The following is an 8,932-nucleotide window of genomic DNA, read 5'->3' as shown; positions in this document are numbered from 1 at the left end:
CAGTATAAATATAAAACTGTTTTTATTAGGCTTCTATAATAAAACAAATCAACAAACACTAGTTTATTGAGCTCAGCCTATTGTAGGCTCTGAGATACAAACATATTTTGGAGGGGGTTATTTTATTGTTAAATTTTGGTAGCATACATAAGAATGTCTTTAATTACAACATTTGTCCTTTCTCTCCCTTTCTTATACATTTCACCTTTCATCATTCCATCCTCTTGTAAAAACCCTTTTCTATTTCCCGCTCTCAGAGAAAGAGAGAAATGGAGGGAGAGAGGGAAAGAGAGAAAGAGAGAGGGAGAGAGAGAGAGAGAGAGAGAGAGAGAGAGAGAGAGAGGCTGAGATTTTGCTTCACATACATAAAAAACCATTTTGTTTGTCTTTATGAATATGGCTTGTTTTGTTTTATGTGATTATCTCTAGATTCATCCATTTTCCTACAAATGTAATTCCATTTTTCTTTAGAACTGAATAAAATTCCATTGTGTACACATTTTGTATTTATTTCATATTTTCCTTGTCCATTCATCTGCTGATGTACGTCTCTGCTAGTTCTGTTCCTTAGCTTTAGTGAACAGTGAAGCAGTATACACGGGTGTGCACGTATCTCCGTGGTCTAGTGACTTAGACTCTTCTTGGGTGTGTATCCAGGATGGGCTCGATATCACATGGTAGTTGTATTTCCTGTTGCGTGTGTGGTCTTTGTTTTGTCTTTGCCTTTGATGAACCTCTACACTGACTTCCACAATAGATGCAAGAGTTTATATTCCAATGGCAATGCCCATGAGTTCTTCTTCCCCCACATCCTCACCAGCATTGTTCATTAAGGATTTCCCCTTTTTTACATATAGGTTTGTTACTCCATTGAAGAAAGCTAATTTTGTTTCCTCTCTCTCAGATGCTATTAATCAAAAAAAAAAATAGATTGTTGCCTGGGGTGGGAATTTCTACGCACTTCTCCACGATGAGCTCCTCTGTGGTTTGAACTTGTGAGGCCTTGTGCAGGAGTCACAGTGTCTGTGGTTCTCATGTACTCGGCCATATGTGGTGAAAACACAGTTTCCTGGAAGCCATCCATCACCTCTGCCTCTTACAGGTCTTCTACGTCCTCTTTTTCTTGAGCCTTGAGCCTTGAGCCTTGAGGGGCGAAGGAGTGTGATAGACATCCCAGTTAGGAATGAGTGCTCCAAAGTCTCGTATTTGGCACCGTTCTGTTGTGGGTTTCATTTTCATTGCTGTATATCGTAAGATGCTTTTCTGGTAAAGGTTGAAGGATGTGCTGACCTAGGGTATAGCAATATGTCATCAGGAGTAATGTTTTTGCTATGTTAGTTTAGCCGAATGATAGTAATATGTTTCTCCCCAGGGTCCATGACCTATCTAGTCTCAGGTTTTTGCCCTCATTTATGTGTCAGGTTTGAGGTCGACCTTGTGGAGCATGCCTTAAATCCAGTTTTTAAAAAACGGTTGGTTATTTCCTTAACGTTTGTGACACTGTTGCACCAGTAGGCATGTCATGTCGACAGGTCACTATTGTAGCTCCCAGGATTTGTAGCTGATGAGTTATCCTTCTCCTGTATAACATCTCCATTAACTTTATGAATGCTAGTCAGCTCAGTTTCTCCATAATGACTGAAGAATGTGATTTCTTCCCACTAGATTCTTACTATCAGGCTGTGGAGGATAATCTATAGCATTGGGATAGTCTGTAATGCTGGAAACCCTTATGGCCAAGGAATATAAAAGGTATAACCTGTTCCTGGTACTCGGGGTGTTTTATTTGTAGCATAGGATGTCTAGTGCAGCAGTGTCTTTCCCATTATACAGTAACTCCATTAGGCTCTTTATATATATATATATTTTTTTAGGAAGCTTCTTTAATAGTAGATTTCCATATGACTTTTTAAGAGGCCTTTAGTCTTATCCTATCCCATTTTTTCTCCTATACCCTGCCCTTCCATATGCCTTTCTGTGTAATCCCTATTCTGATTTCTTCTTTATCCCTCTATAATAATATGTTTTATTTTTCCCTTACTGGGAAGATTCCCCTCTTCCCTGGTCCCTTACTGGTTACCTAACTTTCATGACTATTCAAATCGAAACATATATATCTCAAGCCTAAAGCTTAAAAACTAACACATAAGAGAATACATTGCAGTATGTGTCTTTTTGGGTCTGGTTTACCTTACTCCATATGATTATTCCTAGGTCCATACATTCACTTCCAAATTTTATAATTTCATTTTTCCTAACGGCTCAATAATAATCCCGTTATGTGAATGTGCCACATTTTTGCTGTCCATTCAGCAGCTGACGGACACCTGGACTATTCATAATTTCCGGCCAAGATGGATCTTGGGGTGGCTCCACTTTCACCTTTTGAGGAGTCTCCGCACTGCTTTCTGTAGTGAGTGTACCACGTACAGTTTGCACTCCCACTCGTCCTGAGTCGGTGCGTCCCTATCCCTGCGCTGTGGCCAGCATATACTTCTATTTGTCTATTGATCTTGGCCATCCCCACTAGGGTCAGTTGAATCTCAGAATTATTTTCGTCTACATCTCCCTGACAGCTCAGGATGTTGAACATTGTTTAAGTGTTTCTCAACCGTTTATGTTTCATGTTTTGAGAACTAATACACCCCTTTTTTACACTGGATTATTTATTTCCCAGGCTTTTTTTGTTCGTCGTTTGTTTGGTTCTTTGTGTATTCTAGACACTCTCTGTCGGATATCTAATTTATAGCTCCCCCTGTCCCCCATTTTTTAGGCAGCATTTTAGGAAGCATTTTTATCTGAATGAATGTCCTTTGCTGTACAGAAGCACTTCAGTTTCATGTGGTCCTATTTATTAATTGCGGATCTTAGTGTACTAAGTACTAGTGGTGTTTTGTTCAGAAAGTCTTCTCCTGGGCCAATGAGTTGCATATGATTCACGATTCTTCTGTCATATTTAGATATCTTCCTTACATTGAGATCCTTGATCCATTGGAGTTGAGTTTTGTACAGGGTGATAGATATGGATTTATTTACATTCTTCTACACACAGCCACACAGTTTGTTGAAGATGCTGTCATCTTCAACAGACTTTTCTTAAGTGCGTATTTCGGCTTCTTTCAAAAGTCATGAGTTCATAGGTATTTGGAATTATGTCTGGGTCTTCACATGTCTTCTTTTATGCAAATACATTATGAGTTTTATTACATAGCTCTGTGGTTTAATTTGAAATCTGGGGTGGTGACATCTTCATCAGTTCTTCTATTATTCAAGATCGTTTGAACTCTCCTGGGATTGTGTGTGTGTGTGTGTGTGTGTGTGTGTGTGTGTGTGTGTGTGTTTGTGAGAGTGTGTTTGTGAGTGTGTGAGTGTGTGTGTGCGAGTGTGTGTGTGTGAGTGTGTGTGTGTGTGTGTTTCAATTTTTTTCAATATCCGTGAGGAATTTTGTTGCAATTTTGATGGATGATTGCATGGAATATATAGATTATTTTTAATAGAATGACCGTTTTTCACAATATTACTCCTACTGATCCATGAGCATGAATGACCCTTTCTATCTTCTGATGTCTTCCTCAATTTCTTCAATGTCTTAAAGCTAGTAGTATATAAGACTTCCATTTGTGTGGCTAGAGTTATCCCAAGATATTTGGAAAATGTACTTTTTCCCTGATTTCTCTGAGTATGTTTGTCATTTTTTTTTCAGCTGACAGCAAGAGGGTTTATTGTACACGAGTTACATTGGCCACAGAGAGAACAGAACTAGTCCAGAATGCCAAAGGTCCAGGGCAGAGGGCCAGCGGGATTGTTTTGGTTGTGAGGAAGGTAGTCATTTTCCCAGCTGATCTCAGCAAGGTGACGTTCTGGGTCTACTGAGACTTATTACCGACAGCAGCATACAGTCCAACTACTTGTTCTTGCGTCCGGGCTTCAGCATCCCTTACTTCTGCTCCCGCAGGCTTCATGGGTGCACAAGATGGTTTACTTGGACCTCTGCCTTGTGCTTCAGCCTGCGCATTCTCTTCTTCCGTCACTTCGCTCTCTTGGCACAGGAGTCTCAAGGAAGATGGCGCTAAGACCGAGAGCGTTTGTCATTTTTATATAAGAAAGCTAATGATTTTTTGTGTATTAATTTCATATCCTGTTACTTTACTGAAAGTATCAGTTGTCCACGTTTCCTGGTAGACTCTTTAAGATCTCTGATATATAAAACTCATCTGCAACTGATGATATTTTAACTTTTTCCTTTTCTATTTGTATCCTCTTGGTCTCTTTCAGTTGTCTTATTGCACTAGCTAAGACTGGAAACACTACATTGAACAAGTATAGAGAGAACAGGCATCCTTGTCTTGTTACTGATTTTAGTAGAAATGTCTTGGGTTTCTCTCCACTTAAAATAATGTTGTCTGGATCCCGGCCCGCAGCAGCTCTCTGCTCCCAAACCCCGTGGGAGAGAGACCTCACCGCCTGATCAGGTGGGCACTCCTGAGGCTGCAGAGCGGAGGAGACCACCAACACTGCCCACCCCTGCCCACATCCCTGGCCCAAGAGGCAACTGTATAAGGCCTCTGGGTTCCCGTAGGGGAGGGCCCAGGAGCGGCAGGATCCCTGCGCCTGAGACACCGCCGGAACCTGAAGGAAACAGACCGGATAAACAGTTCTCTGCACGCAAATCCCGTGGGAGGGAGAGCTAAACCTTCAGAGAGGCAGACATGCCTGGGAAACCAGAAGAGACTGCACTCTGTGCACATCCAGACGCCAGAGGAAAACATCAAACGTCATCTGGAACCCTGGTGCACGGAGGCTCCCGGAAAGAGCGGCGCAGATCTTCCCGGTTGCTGCCGCCGCGGAGAGGACTTAGGCAGTACCCCACGAGCAAACTTGAGCCTTGGAACCACAGGTAGGACCAACTTTTCCCCTGCAAGAAACCTGCCTGGTGAACTCAAGACACAGGCCCACAGGAACAGCTGAAGACCTGTAGAGAGGAAAAACTACACGCCCGAAAGCAGAACACTCTGTCCCCATAACTGGCTGAAAGAAAACAGGAAAACAGGTCTACAGCACTCCTGACACACAGGCTTATAGGACAGTCTAGCCACGGTCAGAAATAGCAGAACAAAGTAACACTAGAGATAATCTGATGGCGAGAGGCAAGCGCAGGAACCCAAGCAACAGAAACCAAGACTACATGGCATCATCGGAGCCCAATTCTCCCACCAAAGCAAACACGGAATATCCAAACACACCAGAAAAGCAAGATCTAGTTTCAAAATCATATTTGATCATGATGCTGGAGGACTTCAAGAAAGACATAAAGAACTCCCTTAGAGAACAAGTAGAAGCCTACAGAGAGGAATCGCAAAAATCCCTGAAAGAATTCCAGGAAAACACAATCAAACAGTTGAAGGAATTAAAAATGGAAATAGAAGCAATCAAGAAAGAACACATGGAAACAACCCTGGACATAGAAAATCAAAAGAAAAGACAAGGAGCTGTAGATACAAGCTTCACCAACAGAATACAAGAGATGGAAGAGAGAATCTCGGGAGCAGAAGATTCCATAGAAATCATTGACTCAACTGTCAAAGATAATGTAAAGCGGAAAAAGCTACTGGTCCAAAACATACAGGAAATCCAGGACTCAATGAGAAGATCAAACCTAAGGATAATAGGTATAGAAGAGCGTGAAGACTCCCAGCTCAAAGGACCAGTAAATATCTTCAACAAAATCATAGAAGAAAACTTCCCTAACCTAAAAAAAGAGATACCCATAGGCATACAAGAAGCCTACAGAACTCCAAATAGATTGGACCAGAAAAGAAACACCTCCCGTCACATAATTGTCAGAACACCAAACGCACAAAATAAAGAAAGAATATTAAAAGCAGTAAGGGAAAAAGGTCAAGTAACATATAAAGGCAGACCTATCAGAATCACACCAGACTTTTCGCCAGAAACTATGAAGGCCAGAAGATCCTGGACAGATGTCATACAGACCCTAAGAGAACACAAATGCCAGCCCAGGTTACTGTATCCAGCAAAACTCTCAATTAACATAGATGGAGAAACCAAAATATTCCATGACAAAACCAAATTTACACAATATCTTTCTACAAATCCAGCACTACAAAGGATAATAAAGGGTAAAGCCCAACATAAGGAGGCAAGCTATACCCTAGAAGAAGCAAGAAACTAATCGTCTTGGCAACAAAACAAAGAGAATGAAAGCACACAAACATAACCTCACATCCAAATATGAATATAATAGGAAGCAATAATCACTATTCCTTAATATCTCTCAACATCAATGGCCTCAACTCCCCAATAAAAAGACATAGATTAACAAACTGGATACGCAACGAGGACCCTGCATTCTGCTGCCTACAGGAAACACACCTCAGAGACAAAGACAGACACTACCTCAGAGTGAAAGGCTGGAAAACAACTTTCCAAGCAAATGGTCAGAAGAAGCAAGCTGGAGTAGCCATTCTAATATCAAATAAAATCAATTTTCAACTAAAAGTCATCAAAAAAGATAAGGAAGGACACTTCATATTCATCAAAGGAAAAATCCACCAAGATGAACTCTCAATCCTCATCTTCGATTGGTTTATATACAAGTGTGCAATTTCTAGGCTTGAAAGTAAAATGATGCTATCTGGTGCTGGATAGAGGAGCCTTATTTTTTATTATGGCAGCTTGCTATTTTTGTAACATGGTGATTTGGTTGAACACAATAAAGTACAGTAGTAACTGATCTCCCCCTCTTCCTGGATGAGTGAGGAGATGATTAAATGTTGATGTCAGCATCCATGAGCATATTCAGATGAGCTTCTGCTTCTGTTGAAAAGGATGCTGTGTTTGATTGTGGTCCGAAGCTTTGAAGCACTACTTGGCATCTCCTTCCTTGGAGGTCTCACTGTTTAAACATAACAGATTTGATAGCTTGTTGGTAAGGTGAGGTCCAGCTTGTCTCTACTAGGTCATCTTCATGTGAATCCGGTGGTTATACGGTTTTGTTCTAGGGATATTTCATTTTTTTAAAAACGGTTTTAGCTGACATTCATGGAGAGAATGAATCCTTAGAACTGTGCCACTAGTGAAAGGAAATCCTGTCTAGAGTATGTTTCTTTACAAAGCTGTGTCACACCATCCTTTGGGCCCTCTGCTGGAAAAGTAGGATCAAGTCTCAAATAATGCCTTTTAAATTGTATCCTCTAGTATTATAGATGTAGGACAGTACTGTATCATACCTCTGTGGATGTAAAATAGCTTGTACCTGCTTTATGATACGTAGTAGTGACCGTGCTTTATCAGAGCTGTTTTTAATGATGTTGCTCAGAATGTTTTCTTTCCAGATGATGATTGAGAAGCTAATTTAAAAAAAAAAAATGGTGCCAGGTACCACAAGAGTAACAGAACTGTGCTGTTTTCTCGGGTTTTGTTTTTTTACTTTTTTTTTTTAATGGAGTGTGCTGGATGTCTCTATAGTTTTGTTCAGATGACTGCAGAACCTGGAAAAGCTGTTGCTGCTGTTGATGCATAACACACTGCTATTATTGGTCTTTTTATATAAATATAAATATATATATACAGATAAAAAAAATAATGTTGTCTGCAGGTCTACTGCAGATAGCCTGTTTTTAAGTTGCAATATCTTCCTCATATCTCTAGCCTTTCCAGGAAAGGCTTTATGGTAAAGGGACTTGGATTTTGTCAAACATTTTTATGAATCTAATGAGATGATCATGTGTGTGTGTGCTCTTTTATCTGTGTATATGGTCGATTATTTTTATTGATTTTTATGTATGTAGAACCATTTCTGCCCCTCTGGAATGAAAAAGAGATAAATGGTGGATGATCTTGATTTGTTCTTGAATTTGGTTTACAAGTATTTTATTGAGAACTTGTGTGTGTTTGTGTGTGTGTGTGTGTGTGTGTGTGTGTGTGTGTGTGTTCGTTCATAAAGGATATTGATCCATGTTATTTATTTATTTATTTATTTATTTATTTATTTGGTTAGTCTTTGTGTGATTTTGGTATCAGGGCAATTCGGATTTTGTAAAAAGAATTTGAAATGTTCTCTTACTTTATATTTTAAAGAATAATATGAAGATTATTGATGTTAGCTCTTCTTTGAAGGTCTGATAGAATTCTATGCTGAATCCGTAGGCTTTATTTTTAAGTTGGGAGTTCTTTTAATTGTTTGCGCCCATCATATTCTAGTGTCCTCTGTAGAGTTGAATTGGTGGGAATAATTTTTTAAAATATTGTTTTGTTGTGACATCTCCACTTCATCACATAAACAGATACCTTATCTTAACACCACCAAGTAACCAGGACAAGTATTTTGCAATGCCAAAATTCTACTAGAGCTGGCTATTTCATGAATTCTAACTCTCTCTCACTATCCAAACTTGTATACAGAAAAATGCTAGAAATATGCAATACTCTGGTTCTGAACAATTTCCTTTTGCCTTCATAGAGGCAAAGCTTGGAAATACCAGGTAGACCTGAGAGCATAGTAACTCTTTTAATCTGCATAAATAGTGACTTTAAAAAACTTTACAGAGAATGTAAATAAAGAAAATATCCAATAAAAATTATTTCAGAAAAAACTGTATAGAGGAGCTGGAAAGATATCTCAGTGGGTAATGCACTTGTGATTCAAGTGTGAGAACTTGAGTTCAAATCCCAGCAACCAAATAAATGCCAGGCCTGGCTCTCATCTATAATCCTGGCTCTCAGAAGGAGGGCATCTATGAGGAGTTCTTGTTAGTTACAACAGCTAAAATGGCAATCTCTGGGTCCAGTGGAGACCCTGCCTCAAAATATAAGGTAGAGAGGCATTGAGGAAGACACCCAATGTCAGTCAACCTCTGGCCTCCATATGTATACATGAGCATGTAAACTCTCCCACACATGCAAACATTAA

This window comes from Rattus norvegicus, chromosome 18 (assembly GCF_036323735.1).
Source record: "Rattus norvegicus strain BN/NHsdMcwi chromosome 18, GRCr8, whole genome shotgun sequence".
NCBI lineage: Eukaryota > Metazoa > Chordata > Mammalia > Rodentia > Muridae > Rattus > Rattus norvegicus.
The sequence above is the reverse complement of the archived record's forward strand: the minus strand, read 5'-3'. Positions refer to the sequence as shown.